Source organism: Narcine bancroftii, chromosome 13, assembly GCF_036971445.1.
Source record: "Narcine bancroftii isolate sNarBan1 chromosome 13, sNarBan1.hap1, whole genome shotgun sequence".
Taxonomy (NCBI): domain Eukaryota; kingdom Metazoa; phylum Chordata; class Chondrichthyes; order Torpediniformes; family Narcinidae; genus Narcine; species Narcine bancroftii.
In genome coordinates, this window is record NC_091481.1 from 49436075 (window position 1) to 49452199 (window position 16125).

Consider the following 16125-nt stretch of genomic DNA (forward strand, 5'->3'; position numbering starts at 1 on the left):
AAAGATTTAGGAGTAACGGTACATCGTTCCCTGATGGTAGAAACTCACGTGAATAGGTTGGTGAAGAAGGCTTTTTGTATGCTGGCCTTTATCAATCATTGCATGGAATATAGGAGTTGGGAGGTAATGTTGAGATTGTATAAGACGTTGGTGCGGCCTAATTTGGAGTTCTGTGTGCAGTTCTGGTCGCCTAATTACAGGAAGGATATAAACAGAGTGGGGAGAGTGCAGCGAAGGTTTACCAGAATGTTACCTGGGTTTAAGCATCTAGAGTATAGGGAGAGATTGGACAGATTAGGTCTTTATTCTTTGGAGCGTAGAAGGTTGAGAGGGGATTTGATAGAAGTATTTAGGATTATGAAAGGGATAGACAGAGTGGATGTGGATAGACTATTTCCGTTAAGAGGAGGAAAGATTAAAACAAGAGGACATGAGTTAAGAATTAAGGGGCAGAGGTTTAGAGGTAACATGAGGGGGAACTTCTTTACTCAGAGAGTGGTAGCTGTGTGGAATGACCTTCCGGGAGAAATAGTGGCGGCGGAGTCAATTGTATTATTTAAGAAAAGGTTGGACAGGTATATGGATGAGAAGAAGATGGAGGGTTATGGGCATTGTGCAGGGAGGTGGGACTAGAAAGGGGTGTTTGGTTCGGTGCGGACTAGAATGGCCTAATGGCCTGTTTCCGTGCTGTAATTGTAATGTTATGTTATGTGAACTGTGGAGTACGTGAGGAACAGAGGTCAAAAGAGTGTGACAGGTGGAAAATTGTGGGGATCAGAGGGAAAAACTTGGGGACAGCTGGGGAAAAGTGGAGAAAAGTGGGCAACAAATGGCAACATTGACAAACAGAAGGAACATATTAGGAACTGGGAAAACTGCAGAAATGTGGTGAACATAGGTGAATAGTGGGGAGCAGTGGGGAATACATTGCGAAGTGTGCAGAGCAGGACAACAGTGGAAAAAAGTTGGGAGCAGTGGGGAACAGAGTGGAAGAGTGGGGAATGCGGGGAACGGTGGTCAAAATTGTGCAAAAGTTTGGGGACAGAGAGAAACTGTGGGGAACAGTGTGGGATCAGGCGGTTAAAATAGGGGAACATTGAAGAACTGTGGAAAAGAGTTTGGTAAAATGGCGTAGAGAGTGGAACAGATGGCGAACTGTGGAGAATGTGGGAACAGTGGGAAAAAGTGGGAAACTGATTTGGAAATGGGGAAAGAGTGGGTATCCATGGGGAACATTATGGAACTTGTGGGATACAGCTGCGGAACAGTAGGGAACAGATGGCGAACAGTGGAGAACCTTGGGAAATGTGGGTAATGGTGGGGAAAGTGGGGAACATATTGGGAAATGAGGGAAATTGGGGGAAAGTGTGAACAGTGGTGAACTTGTGGAAAGGCTTTTGTGCATTGGGGAACTGGTGGGAAACCGATGGTAAACTGTGGTGAATAGTGGGCATTATAGAGTCTATGTGGGGAACAGTGGGGAATGTGGGAAACAGCTGTGGAACAGTAGGGAACATGTGGAAAACAGTGGGGAATAGTTGAGGAGCTGTGGGAAACAGTGGAGAAGAGATGCACAACCGCTGTAGAACTGTGGCGAACAGTGTGGAACAATGGTGAAATGGTGGTGAACTGCTACGGAACTGTGGAGACCGGTGAAGAGTGGAGAACTTGGGGAAATGTGGCAGAAAGTGGGGAACAGATTGGAAAATGAGGGGAACAGAGAGAAATAGTGGGGAACAGTGGGGAATAGGTGAGGAGCTGTGGGAAACAGTGGAGAAGAGATGCACAACCACTGGAGAACTGTGGCGAACAGTGTGGAACAATGGTGAAATGGTGGTGAACTGCTACGGAACTGTGGAGACCGGTGAAGAGTGGAGAACTTGGGGAAATGTGGCAGAAAGTGGGAAACAGATTGGGAAAGGGGGGGAACAGAGAGAAATAGTGGGGAACAGTGGGGAACACTTTGCTTTCAGCTGGTTAAAATTGGAGAACATTGAAGAACTGTGGAAAACAGTTTGGCGCAATGGCGTAGAGAGTGGAACAGATGGCGAACTGTGGAGACTGGGGGAGCAGTGGGGAAAAGTGGTAAAGAGATTTGGAAATTGGGGAACAGTGGTGATCCATGGGAAACAGTGTGCAACTTGTGGGAAATAGCTGTGGAACAGTAGGGAACAGATGGGGAACAGGTGAGGAGGAGTGGGAAACAGTGGAGCAATGGTGGGAAACAGCTGCAGAAGAGTGGGGACAGATGACAAACAGTGGAGAACCTGGGAAATGTGGTTGACTGTGGGGAAAGTGTGGGACACATTAGTAAATGAGGGGAATTGTGGGGGAAATTGTGAACAGTGGGGAAGTTGTGGAAAATGTTCGTTTCCAGTGGGGAACTGGTGGAAAACTGATGGTGATCTGTGGTGAATAGTGGGCAAGCGTGGAGAAATGGTGTGGAGCAGGGGGAACAATGTGGAAAGAGGAACAGGTGAGGAACAGTGAAGAACAGATGGTTCACTAATGGTGAACAGTGGGCAAGTGTGGGGAACAGTAGGGAACAGTGGTGAAATGATGGAGAACTGCTGAGGAATAGCGGGGACTTCTGGTAACCTGTTATGAACAGGTGGGGAACAGTGGGGAAGAGGTGAGGAGCTGTGGGAAACAGTGTAGAAGAGATGAGCAGCCGCTGAAGAACTGTGGTAACAGTGTGGAACAGTGGTGAAATGCTGCGTAATTGTGGGGTCCGGGGAAGAGTGGAGAACTTGGAGAAATGTGGCAGAAAGTGGGGAACAGATTGGGAAATGAGGGGATCAGTGGAGAACAGTGGGGGAATAGGGGCAACTGCTGGGGAGCAGCGTGGACCTCTGGTTAACCTATTTTGAACGGATGGGGAGCAGTGTGGAAGAAATGATGAACAGTTTAGAATCGTGGGCAACACTGCAGAACAATGGGGAATGGATGGGAATAGTGGGGAGCAGGCGGTAACAATTAGGAAATGGGAAGAGTAGGGAACACTGCAGAATGGTGGAGAAAAGAGGGTAAGAGTTGGGAGCAGGGAGAACAGATATGGAACTGATTGGATGCAGGGAGGAACTGTGGGGGACATGTGCAACATGGCTGGGAAACAGTGGAATTTGGTGGGGAATAGTTGCAGACCAGGTGAAGGACAGTGGGATAGAGCAAAGAAATGTGGGGAACAGTGGGCAATATAGGTAAAAGTGCGGAATTGGGGAACAGTGGGGAACTGAAGGGAGCATTGGTAAACAGTGGGGAACAGTGAATAATTCGTAACAGTGGGGAACAGAGCTTAAAAGGGGAGAGCCGTGGGGAACAGATAGTGAATCGTGGGGAAGAGTGGTTAAAAGTGTGTGGCAGGTTAGGAACAGTGAGGAACATTGGAAAACATTTTGGGAACAGCTGGTGGATAGGGCGCACTGAACATTAATGAATGGAGAGAAAACATGGGAACAGAAGGGAAAACTGCAGAACAGTACAGAACAACGGGGAACTGAGAGGAATAATGGGGAGCAGAGTGGAACAGAGTTGGATAGGGGGGAACCAGATAGGAACATTGCACTACAGTGAAGAACAGTGGGAAGCACTGGGGAACATTAAGAAACAGATGGCGAACAATCGAGAATGGGGTAACAGAGGGAAAAAGTTCGGGAACAACTGGAGAACAGTGGGGAACATTGAAGAAATGTGGGGATCAGTGGTGAACTGAGAGGAACAGTGGGAAACAGTTAAAAACAGATTTCGAAATAATGGGAAATAGAGGGGAACAATGGTGAACACTGGGCATCAGCAGGTATTAGGCGAGAGCAGTGGGGATCAGATGGTGAACCGTGGAGAACGTGGGGAACAGTGGTCAAAAGAGTGCGACAGGTGGACAATAATGGGGAACAGTGGGAAAACCGTGGGGACAGCTGGGGAAAAGTGGAGAATAGTGGACAAAAAATGGCAACAATGAGGAAGGGAGGGAACAGATAGGGAACTGGGAAAACTGCTGCAGAAATGTGGTGAACAGAGGGGAATAATGGGGAGCAATGGGGAATATATTGTGAAGGTGGAGAGTGGGGGAACAGTGGAGAAAAGTTGGGAGCAGTGGGGAACAGAGTGGAAGAGTGTGGAATGTAGGGAATGGTGGTCAAAATTGTGTAAAAGTTTGGGAACAGAGAGAAAGAGTGGGGAACAGTGTGGGATCAGCTGGTTAAAATTGGGGAACCTTGAAGAACTGTGGAAAAGAGTTTGGTACAATGGGGTAGAGAGTGGTAGAGTTGGCGAATTGTGGAGAATGGGGGAACAGTGGGGAAAAGTGGGAAACAGATTTGGAAATGGGGAAAGACTGGGTATCCATGGGGAACATTATTGAACTTGTGGGATACAGCTGCGGAACAGTAGGGAACAGATGGCGAACAGTGGAGAACAGGAGGTTTGCAGTAGGAAACAGTGGAGCAATGGTGGGGAAATGCAGCAGAAGCGTGGGAACAGATGACGAACAGTGGAGAACCTGCGGAAATATGGGTAACCGTGGGGAAAGTGGGGAACAGATTGGGAAATGAGGGGATCAGTGGAGAACAGTGGGGGAATAGGGGCAACTGCTGGGGAACAGCGTGGACCTCTGGTTAAACTCTTTTGAACGGATGGGGAGCAGTGTGCAAGAAATGATGAACAGTTTAGAATCGTGGGCAACAATGCAGAACAATGGGGAATGGAGGAGAATAGTGGGGAGCAGGCGGTAACAATTAGGAAATGGGAAGAGTAGGGAACACTGCAGAATGGTGGAGAAAAGAGGGTAAGAGTTGGGAGCATGGAGAACAGATGTGGAACTGATTGGATGCAGGGAGGAACTATGTGGAACATGTGCAACACAGCTGGGAAACAGTAGAGTTTGATGGGGAACATTTGCAAAACAGGTGAAGAACAGTGGGATAGAGCGAAGAAATGTGGTGAACAGTGGGAAATATGGGTAAAAGTGCTGAATTGGGGAACAGTGAGCAACTGAAGGGAGCATTGGTAAACAGTGGGGAACAGTGTGGGATCAGCTGGTTAAAATTGGGGAGCATTGAACAACTGTGCAAAATAGTTTGGTACAATGGGGTAGAGAGTGGACCAGATGGCGCACTGTGGAGAATTGGGGAACAGTGGGGAAAAGTGGGAAACAGATTTGGAAATGGGGAAAGAGTGGGTATCCAAGGGGAACATAATGGTAGTTGTGGGATACAGCTGTGGAACAGTAGGGAACAGATGGCGAACAGTGGGGAACAGGTGGGTAGCAGTAGGAAACTGTGGAGCAATGGTGGGGAAATGCAGCAGAAGCATAGGGACAGATGCCGAACAGTGGAGAACCTGGGGAAATGTAGTTGACTGTGGGGAAAGTGGGGGACGCATTAGGAAATGAGGGGAATTGTGGGGGAAATTGTGAACAGTGGGGAAGTTGTGAGAAATGCTTGTTTCCAGTGGGGAACTGGTGGGAAACCGACGGTGAACTGTGGTGAATAGTGGGCAAGCGTGGAGAAATGGTGTGGAGCAGGGGGAACAATGTGGAAAGAGGAACAGGTGAGGAACAGTGAAGAACAGATGGTGCACTAATGGTGAACAGTGGGCAAGTGTGGGGAACAGTAGGGAACAGTGGTGAAATGGTGGAGAATTGCTGGGGAATAGCGGGGACTTCTGGTAACCTGTTATGAACAGGTGGGGAACAGTGGGGAAGAGGTGAGGAGCTGTGGGAAACAGTGGAGAATAGATGAGCAACCACTGGAGGACTGTGGCAACAGTGTGGAACAGTGGTGAAATGAAGGTGAAATGCTACGTAATTGTGGGGTCCGGTGAAGAGTGGAGAACTTGGAGAAATGTGGCAGAAAGTGGGGAACAGATTGGGAAATAAGGGGATCAGTGGAGAACAGTGGGGGAATGGGGACAACTGCTGGGGAACAGCATGGACCTCTGGTTAACCTATTTTGAACGGATGGGGAACAGTGTGGAAGAAATGATGAACAGTTTAGAATAGTGGGCAACACTGCAGAACAATGGGGAATGGATGGGAATAATGGGGAGCAGGCGGTAACAATTAGGAAATGGGAAGAGTAGGGAACACTGCAGAATGGTGGAGAAAAGTGGGTAAGAGTTGGGAGCAGGGAGAACATCCAACTGATTGGATGCAGGGTGGAACTGTGGGTAACAGGTGCAACACGGCTGTTAAACAGTAGATTTTGGTGGGGAACAGTTGCAGGCCAGGTGAAGAACAGTGGGATAGAGTGAAGAAATGTGGGGAAAGTGGGAAAACCGTGGGGACAGCTGGGGAAAAGTGGAGAATAGTGGGCAAAAAATGGCAACATTGAGGAACAGAGGGAACAGATAGGGAACTGGGAAAACTGCAGAAATGTGGTGAACAGAGGGGAATAATGGGGAGCAATGGGGAATATATTGTGAAGGTGGAGAGTGGGGGAACAGTGGAGAAAAGGTGGGAGCAGTGGGGAACAGAGTGGAAGAGGGTGGAATGTAGGGAACGGTGGTCAAAATTGTGTAAAAGTTTGGGAACAGAGAGAAAGAGTGGCGAACAGTGTGGGATCAGCTGGTTAAAATTGGGGAACCTTGAAGAATTGTGGAAAAGAGTTTGGTACAATGGGGTAGAGAGTGGTAGAGTTGGCGAACTGTGGAGAATGGGGGAACAGTGGGGAAAAGTGGGAAACAGATTTGGAAATGGGGAAAGAGTGGGTATCCATGGGGAACATTATTGAACTTGTAGGATACAGGTTCGGAACAGTAGGGAACAGATGGCGAACAGTGGGGAACAGGAGGTTAGAAGTAGGAAACAGTGGAGCAATGGTGGGGAAATGCAGCAGAAGCGTGGGAAAAGATGGATGATGAACAGTGGAGAACCTGCGGAAATGTGGGTGACCGTGGGGAAAGTGGGGAACAGATTGGGAAATGAGGGGAGCAGTGGAGAACAGTGGGGGAATAGGGGCAACTGCTGGGGAGCAGCGTGGACCTCTGGTTAACCTATTTTGAACGGATGGGGAGCAGTGTGCAAGAAATGATGAACAGTTTAGAATCGTGGGCAACAATGCAGAACAATGGGGAATAGAGGAGAATTGTGGGGAGCAGGCGGTAACAATTAGGAAATGGGAAGAGTAGGGAACACTGCAGAATGGTGGAGAAAAGAGGGTAAGAGTTGGGAGCAGGGAGAACAGATGTGGAACTGATTGGATGCAGGGAGGAACTCTATGGAACATGTGCAAAACAGCAGGGAAACAGTAGAGTTTGATGGGGAACAGTTGCAGAACAGGTGAAGAACAGTGGGATAGAGCAAAGAAATGTGGGGAACAGTGGGCAATATGGGTAAAAGTGCTGAATTGGGGAACAGTGGGGAACTGAAGGGAGCATTGGTAAACAGTGGGGAACAGTGAATAATTCGTAACAGTGGGGAACAGAGCTTAAAAGGGGAGAGCCGTGGGGAACAAATAGTGAATCGTGGGGAAGAGTGGTTAAAAGTGTGTGGCAGGTTGGGAACAGTGAGGAACATTGTAAAACATTTTGGGAACTTCTCGGGAACAGCTGGTGGATAGGGCGCACTGAACATTAACGAATGGAGAGAAAATATGGGAACAGAAGGGGAAACTGCAGAACAGTACAGAACAACGGGGAACTGAGGGGAATAATGGGGAGCAGAGGCGAACAGAGTTGGATAGGGGGGAACCAGATAGGAACATTGCACTACAGTGAAGAACAGTGGGAAGCACTGGGGAACAGTAAGAAACAGATGGCGAACAATCGAGAATGGGGTAACAGAGGGAAAAAGTTCGGGAACAACTGGAGAACAGTGGGGAACATTGTAGAAATGTGGGGATCAGTGGCGAACTGAGAGGAACAGTGGAAAACAGTTGAAAACAGATTTCGAAATAATGGGGAATAGAGGGGAACAATGGTGAACACTGGGCATCAGCGGGTATTAGGCGAGAGCAGTGGGGATCAGATGGTGAACCATGGAGAACGTGGGGAACAGTGGTCAAAAGAGTGTGACAGGTGGACAATAATGGGGAACAGTGGGAAAACCGTGGGGACAGCTGGGGAAAAGTGGAGAATAGTGGACAAAAAATGGCAACATTGAGGAAGAGAGGGAACAGATAGGGAACTGGGAAAACTGCAGAAATGTGGTGAACAGAGGGGAATAATGGGGAGAAATGGGGAATATATTGTGAAGGTGGAGAGCGGGGTAAGAGTGAAGAACAGAGGGGAGCAGTGGGGAACAGAGTGGAAGAGTGGGGAATGCGGTCAACGGTGGTCAATATTTTGTAAAATTTATGAACAGAGAGAAACAGTGGGGAACAGTGTGCGATCAGCTGGTTAAAATTGGGGAACATTGAAGAACTGTGGAAAAGAGTTTGGTACAATGGGGTAGAGAGTGGAACAGATGGCGAACTGTGGAGAATGGGGTAACAGTGGGGAAAAGTGGGAAACAGATTTGGAAATGGGGAAAGAGTGGGTATCCATGGGGAACATCATTGAATTTGTGGGATACAGCTGTGGAACAGTAGGGAACAGGTGGCGAACAGTGGGGAACAGGAGGGGAGAAGTAGGAAACAGTGGAGCAATGAAGGGGAAATGCAGCAGAAGCGTGGGGACAGATGAAGAACAGTGGAGAACCTGGGGAAATGTGGGTAACGGTGGGGAAAGTGGGGAACAGATTGGGAAATGCGTGGATCAGTGGAGAACAGTGGGGTAATGGGGGGAAACTGCTGGGGAACAGCGTGGACCACTGGTTAAACTATTTTGAACGGATGGGGAGCAGTGTGCAAGAAATGATGAACAGTTTAGAATCGTGGGCAACACTGCAGAATAATGGGGAATGGAGGGGAATAGTGGGGAGCAGGCGGTAACAATTAGGAAATGGGAAGAGTAGGGAACACTGCAGAATGGTGGAGAAAAGAGTGTAAGAGTTGGGAGCAGGGAGAACAGATGTGGAACTGATTGGATGCAGGGAGGAACTGTGTGGAACATGTGCAACACGGCTGGGAAACAGTAGAGTTTGATGGGGACCAGTTGCAGAACAAGTGAAGAACAGTGGGATAGAGCGAAGAAATGTGGGGAACAGTGGGCAATATGTGTAAATGTGCGGAATTGGGGAATAGTGGAGAACTGAAGGGAGCATTGGTAAACAGTGGGGAACAGTGCGGGATCAGCTTGTTAACATTGGGGAACATTGAAGAACTGTGCCAAAGAGTTTGGTACAATGGGGTAGAGAGTGGAACAGATGGCGAACTGTGGTGAATGGGGGAACAGTGGGGAAAAGTGGGAAACAGATTTGGAAATGGGGAAAGAGTGGGTATCCATGGGGAACATTATTGAACTTGTGGGATACAGCTGTGGAACAGTAGGGAACAGATGGCGAACAGTGGGGAACAGGTGGGCAGCAGTAGGAAACTGTGGAGCAATGGTGGGGAAATGCAGCAGAAGCGTGGGGACAGATGACGAACAGTGGAGAAACTGGGGAAATGTAGTTGACTGTGGGGAAAGTGGGGGACGCATTAGGAAATGAGGGGAAATGTGGGGGAAATTGTGAACAGTGGGGAAGTTGTCGGAAATGCTTGTTTCCAGTGGGGAACTGGTGGGAAACCGACGGTGAACTGTGGTGAATAGTGGGCAAGCGTGGAGAAATGGTGTGGAGCAGGGGGAACAATGTGGAAAGAGGAACAGGTGAGGAACAGTGAAGAACAGATGGTGCACTAATTGTGAACAGTGGGCAAGTGTGGGGAACAGTAGGGAACAGTGGTGAAATGGTGGAGAACTGCTGGGGAATAGCGGGGACTTCTTGTAACCTGTTATGAACAGGTGGGGAACAGTGGGGAAGAGGTGAGAAGCTGTGGGAAACAGTGGAGAAGAAATGCGCAACCGCTGGAGAACTGTGGCAACGTTGGGGAACAGTGGTGAAATGGTGGTGAAATGCTGCAGAATTGTGGGGTCCAGTGAATAGTGGAGAACTTGGAGAAATGTGGCAGAAAGTGGGGAACAGATTGGGAAATGAGGGGATTAGTGGAGAACAGTGGGGGAATGGGGGACAACTGCTGGGGAACAGCGTGGACCTCGGGTTAACCTATTTTGAACGGATGGGGAACGGTGTGGAAGAAATTATGAACAGTTTAGAATCGTGGGCAACACTGCAGAACGATGGGGAATGGAGGGAAATAGTGGGGAGCAGGCGGTAACAATTAGGAAAAGGGAAGTGTAGGGAACACTGCAGAATGGTGGAGAAAAGAGGGTAAGAGTTGGGAGCAGGGAGAACAGATATGGAACTGATTGGATGCAGGGAGGAACTGTGGGGAACATGTGCAACATGGCTGGGAAACAGTGGAATTTGGTGGGGAATAGTTGCAGACCAGGTGAAGGACAGTGGGATAGAGCGGAAAAATGTGTGGAACAGTGGTCAATATGGGTAAAAGTGCGGAATTGGGGAACAGTGAGGAACTGAAGGGAGCATTGGTAAACAGTGGGGAACAGGGAATATTTAGTAACAGTGGGGAACAGAGCTTTAAAGGGGAGAGCAGTGGGGAACAGATAGTGAATCGTGGGGAAGACTGGTTAAAAGAGTGTGGCAGGTGGGGAACAGTGAGGAACACTGGAAAACATTTGGGGAACATCTCGGGAACAGCTGGTGGATAGGGCGCACTGAACATTAACGAATGGAGAGATAAGATGGGAACAGCAGGAAAAACTGCACAACAGTAGAGAACAGCGGGGAAATGAGGGGAATAATGGGGAGCAGAGGCGAACAGAGTTGGATAGGGGGAATCAGATAGGAACACTGCACTACAGTGAAGAACAGAGGGGATCAGTGGGGAACAGAGCAGATCAGTGGGAAGCACTGGAGAACAGTAGGAAACAGATGGCGAACAATCAAGAATGGGGTAACAGAGGGAAACAGTTCGGGAACAACTGGAGAACAGTGGGGAACATTGCAGAAATGTGGGGATCAGTGGCGAACTGAGAGGAACAGTGGGGAACAGTTGAAAACAGATTGCGAAATAATGGGGAAGAGAGGGTTACAATGCTGAACACTGGGGATCAGCGGGTATCAGGCGAGAGCAGTGGGGATCAGATGGTGAACCGTGGAGAACGTGGGGAACAGTGGTCAAAGAGTGTGACAGGTGGACAATAGTGGGGAACAGTGGGAGAAACTTGGGGACAGCTGGGGTTAAAGTGGAGAATAGTGGGCAACAAATGGCATTATTGAGGAACAGAGGGAACAGATGGGGAACTGGGAAAACTGCAGAAATGTGGTGAACAGAGGGGAATAGTGGGGAGCAGTGGGGAATACATTGCGAAGTGTGGTGAGCGGGGGAACAGTGGAGAAATGTTGGGAGCAGCGGGGAACAGAGTGGAAGTGTGGCGAATGCAGGGAACGGTGGTCAAAATTGTGTTAAAGATATGGAACAGAGAGAAACAGTGGGGAACAGTGTGGGATCAGCTGGTTAAAATTGGGGAACATTGAAGAACTGTGCAAAAGAGTTTGGTACAATGGGGTTGAGAGTGGAACAGATGGCGAACTGTGGAGAATGGGGGAACAGTGGGGAAAAGTGGGAAACCGATTTGGAAATGGGGAAAGAGTGGGTGTCCATGGGGAACATTATGGAACTTGTGGGGTACAGCTGTGGAACAGTAGGGAACAGATGGCGAACAGTGGAGGACCTGGGGAAATGTGGGTAACGGTGGGGAAAGTGGGGAACAGATTGGGAAATAAGGGGAATTGGGGGGAAAGTGTGAACAGTGGGGAACTTGTTGAAAATGCCTGGGTGCAGTCGGGAACTGGTGGGAATCCGTTGGTGAACTGCGGTGAATAGTGGGCATTATAGAGTCTATGTGGGGAACAGAGGGGAATGTGGGAAACAGCTGTGGAACAGTAGGGAACATGTGGGGAACAGTGTGGAATAGGTAAGCAGCTGTGGGAAACAGTGGAGAAGAGATGCACAACTGATGGAGAAATGTGGCGAACAGTGTGGAACAATGGTGAAATGGTGGTGAACTGCTACGGAACTGTTGAGACCGGTGAAGAGTGGAGAACTTGGGGAAATGTGGCAGAAAGTGGGAAACAGATTGGGAAATGAGGGGAAAAGAGAGAAATAGTGGGGAACAGTGGGGAACAGTTTGGTATCAGCTGGTTAAAATTGGAGAACTTTGAAGAACTGTGAAAACAGTTTGGTGCAATGGCGTCGAGAGTGGAACAGATGGCGAACTGTGGAGAATGGGGGATCAGTGGGGAAAAGTGGTAAAGAGATTTGGAAATGGGGTAACAGTAGTGATCCATGGGAAACAGTGTGCAACTTGTGGGAAATAGCTGCAGAAGAGTGGGGACAGATGACGAACAGTGGAGAACCTGGGGAAATGTGGTTGACTGTGGGGAAAGTGGGGGACATATTGGGAAATGAGGGAATCAGTGGAGAACAGTGGGTAATGGGGCACAACTGCTGAAGAACAGCGTGGACCTCTGGTAACCTATTTTGAATGGATGGGGAACAGTGTGGAAGAAATGATGAACAGTTTAGAATCGTGGGCAACACTGCAGAACAATGGGGAATGGAGGGGAATAGTGGGGAGCAGGTGGTAACAATTAGGAAATGGGAAGAGTAGGGAACACTGCAGAATGGTGGAGAAAAGAGGGTAAGAGTTGGGAGCAGGGAGAACAGATGTGGAACTGATTGGATGCAGGGAGGAACTGTGGGGAACATGTGCAACACGGCTTGGAAACAGTAGAGTTTGGTGGTGAACAGTTGCAGAACAGGAGAAGAACAGTGGGATAGAGCGAAGAAATGTGGGGAACAGTGGGCAATATGGGTAAAAGTGCGGAATTGGGGAACAGTGGGGAACTGAAGGGAGCATTGGTAAACAGTGGGGAACAGAGCGTAAAAGGGGAGAGCAGTGGGGAACAGATAGTGAAACGTGGGGAAGGGTGTTTAAAAGTGTATGGCAGGTGGGGAACAGTGAGGAACATTGGAAAACATTTGGGGAACATCTCGGGAACAGCTGGTGGATAGGGCGCACTGAACTTTAACGAATGGAGAGAAAAGATGGGAACAGCATGGATAAATGCAGAACAGTGGAGAACAGTGGGGAACTGAGGGAAATAATGGGGAGCAGAGGGGAACAGAGTGGAATAGGGGGGAACCAGATAGGAACACTGCATTACAGTGAAGAATAGAGGGGATCAGTGGGGAACAGAGCAGAACAGTGGGAAGCACTGGGGAACAGTAGGAAACAGATGGCGAACAATCGAGAATGGGGTAACAGAGGGAAACAGTTCGGGAACAGCTGGAGAACTGTGGGGAACATTGTAGAAATGTGGGGATCAGTGGCGAACTGAGAGGAACAGTGGGGAACAGTTGAAAACAGATTGCGAAATAATGGGGAAGAGAGGGTTACAATTGTGAACACTGGGGATCAGCGGGCATTTGGCGAGAGCAGAGGGGATCAGATGGTGAACCGTGGAGAACGTGGGGAACAGTGGTCAAAAGAGTGTGACAGATGAACAATACTGAGGAACAGTGGAAAAACCGTGGGGACAGCTGGGGAAAAGTGGAGAATAGTGGGCAAAAAATGGCAACATTGAGGAACAGAGGGAACAGATAGGGAACTGGGAAAACTGCAAAAAAGTGGTGAACAGAGGGGAATAGTGGGGAGCAGTGGGGAATACATTGCGAAGTGTGGAGAGCGGGGGCACAGTGGAGAAAATTTGGGAGCAGTAGGGAACAGAGTGGAAGAGTGGGGAAAGCGGGGAACGGTGGTCAAAATTGTGTAAAACGTTGGGAACAGAGAGAAACAGTGGGGAACAGTGTGGGATCAGCTGGTTAAAATTGGGGAACATTGAAGAACTGTGCAAAAGAGTTTGGTACAATGGGGTAGAGAGTGCAACAGATGGCGAACTGTGGAGAATGGGGGAACAGTGGGGAAAAGTGGGATACAGATTTGGAAATGGGGTAAGAGTGTATCCATGGGGAACATTATGAAACTTGTGGGATACAGCTGTGGAACAGTAGGGAACATGTGAGGAACAGTGGTGAATAGGTTAGAAGCTGTGGGAAACAGTGTAGAAGAGATGCACAACCGCTGGAGAACTGTCGCGAACAGTGTGGAACAATGGTGAAATGGTGGTGAACTGCTACGGAACTGTGGAGACCGGTGAAGAGTGGAGAACTTGCGGAAATGTGGCAGAAAGTGGGGAACAGATTGGGAAATGAGGGCAAAAGAGACAAATAGTGGGTAACAGTGCGGAACAGTTTGGTATCAGCTGATTAAAATTAGAGAACTTTGAAGAACTGTGGAAAACAGTTTGGTGCAATGGCGTAGAGAGTGGAACAGATGGCGAACTGTGGAGAATGGGGGAGCAGTGGGGATAAGTGGTAAAGAGATTTGGAAATGGGGGAACAGTGGTGATCCATGGGAAACAGTGTTCAACTTGTGGGAAATAGCTGTGGAACAGTAGGGAACAGATGGGGAACAGATGAGGAGGAGTGGAAACAGTGGAGCAATGGTGGGAAACTGCTGCAGAAGAGTGGGGACAAATGACGAACAGTGGAGAACCTGGGGAAATGTGGTTGACTGTGGGGAAAGTGGGGGACACATTGGGAAATTAGGGGAATTGTGGTGGAAATTGTGAACCGTGGGGAAGTTGTGGAAAATGCTTGTTTCCTGTGGGGAACTGGTGGGAAACTGATGGTGAACTGTGGGCAAGTGTGGGGAACAGTAGGGAACAGTGGTGAAATGGTGGAGAATTGCTGGGGAATAGCTGGGACTTCTGGGAAGCTGTTTTGAACAGGTGGGGAACAGTGGTGAAGAGGTGAGGAGCTGTGGGAAACAGTGGAGAAGAGATGCGTAACCGCTGGAGAACTGTGGCAACAGTGTGGAACACTGGTGAAATGGTGGTGAAATGCTGCGGAATTGGGGGGTCCGGTGAAGAGTGGAGAACTTGGAGAAATGTGGTAGAAAGTAGGGAACAGATTGTGAAATGAGGGGATCAGTGGAGAACAGTGGGGGAATTGGGGACAACTGCTGGGGAACAGCGTGGACCTCTGGTTAACCTATTTTGAACGGATGGGGAACAGTGTGGAATAAATGATGAACAGTTTAGAATCGTGGGCAACACTGCAGAACAATAGGGAATGGAGGGAAATAGTGGGGAGCAGGCGGTAACAATTAGGAAATGGGAAGAGTAGGGAACACTGCAGAATGGTGGAGAAAAGAGGTTTAGTGTTGGGAGCAGGGAGAATAGATGTGGAACTAATTGGATGCAGGGAGGAACTGTGGGGAACATCTGCAACACGGTTGGGAAACAGTGGAGTTTTGTGGGGAAGAGTTGCAGAACAGGTGAAGAACAGTGAGATAGAGCGAAGAAATGTGTGGAACAGTGGGCAATATGGGTAAAAGTGCGGAATTAGGGAACAGTGGGGAACTGAAGGGAGCATTGGTAAACAGTGGGGAACAGTGAATAATTCATAACAGTGGGGAACAGAGCGTAAAAGGGGAGAGCAGTGGGGAACAGATAGTGAAACGTGGGGAAGGGCGTTTAAAAGTGTGTGGCTGGTGGGGAACAGTGAGGAACATTGGAAAACATTTGGGGAACATCTCGGGAACAGCTGGTGGATTGGGCGCACTGAACTTTAACGAATGGAGAGAAAAGATGGGAACAGCAGGGAAAACTGCAGAACAGTATAGGACAGCGGGGAACTGAGGGGAATAATGGGGAGCAGAGGCGAACAGAGTTGGATAGGGGGAATCAGATAGGAACACTGCACTACAGTGAAGAACAGAGGGGAGCAGTGGGGAACAGAGCAGATCAGTAGGAAGCACTGGAGAACAGTAGGAAACAGATGGCGAACAATCAAGAATGGGGTAACAGACGGAAACAGTTCGGGAACAGCTGGAGAACAGTGGGGAACATTGCAGAAATGTGGGGATCAGTGGTGAACTGAGAGGAACAGTGGGGAACAGTTGAAAACAGATTGCGAAATAATGGAGAAGAGAGGGTTACAATGGTGAACACTGGGGATCAGCAGGTATCAGGCGAGAGCACTGGGGATCAGATGGTGAACCGTGGAGAACGTGGGGAACAGTGGTCAAAAGAGTGTGACAGGTGGACAATAGTGGGGA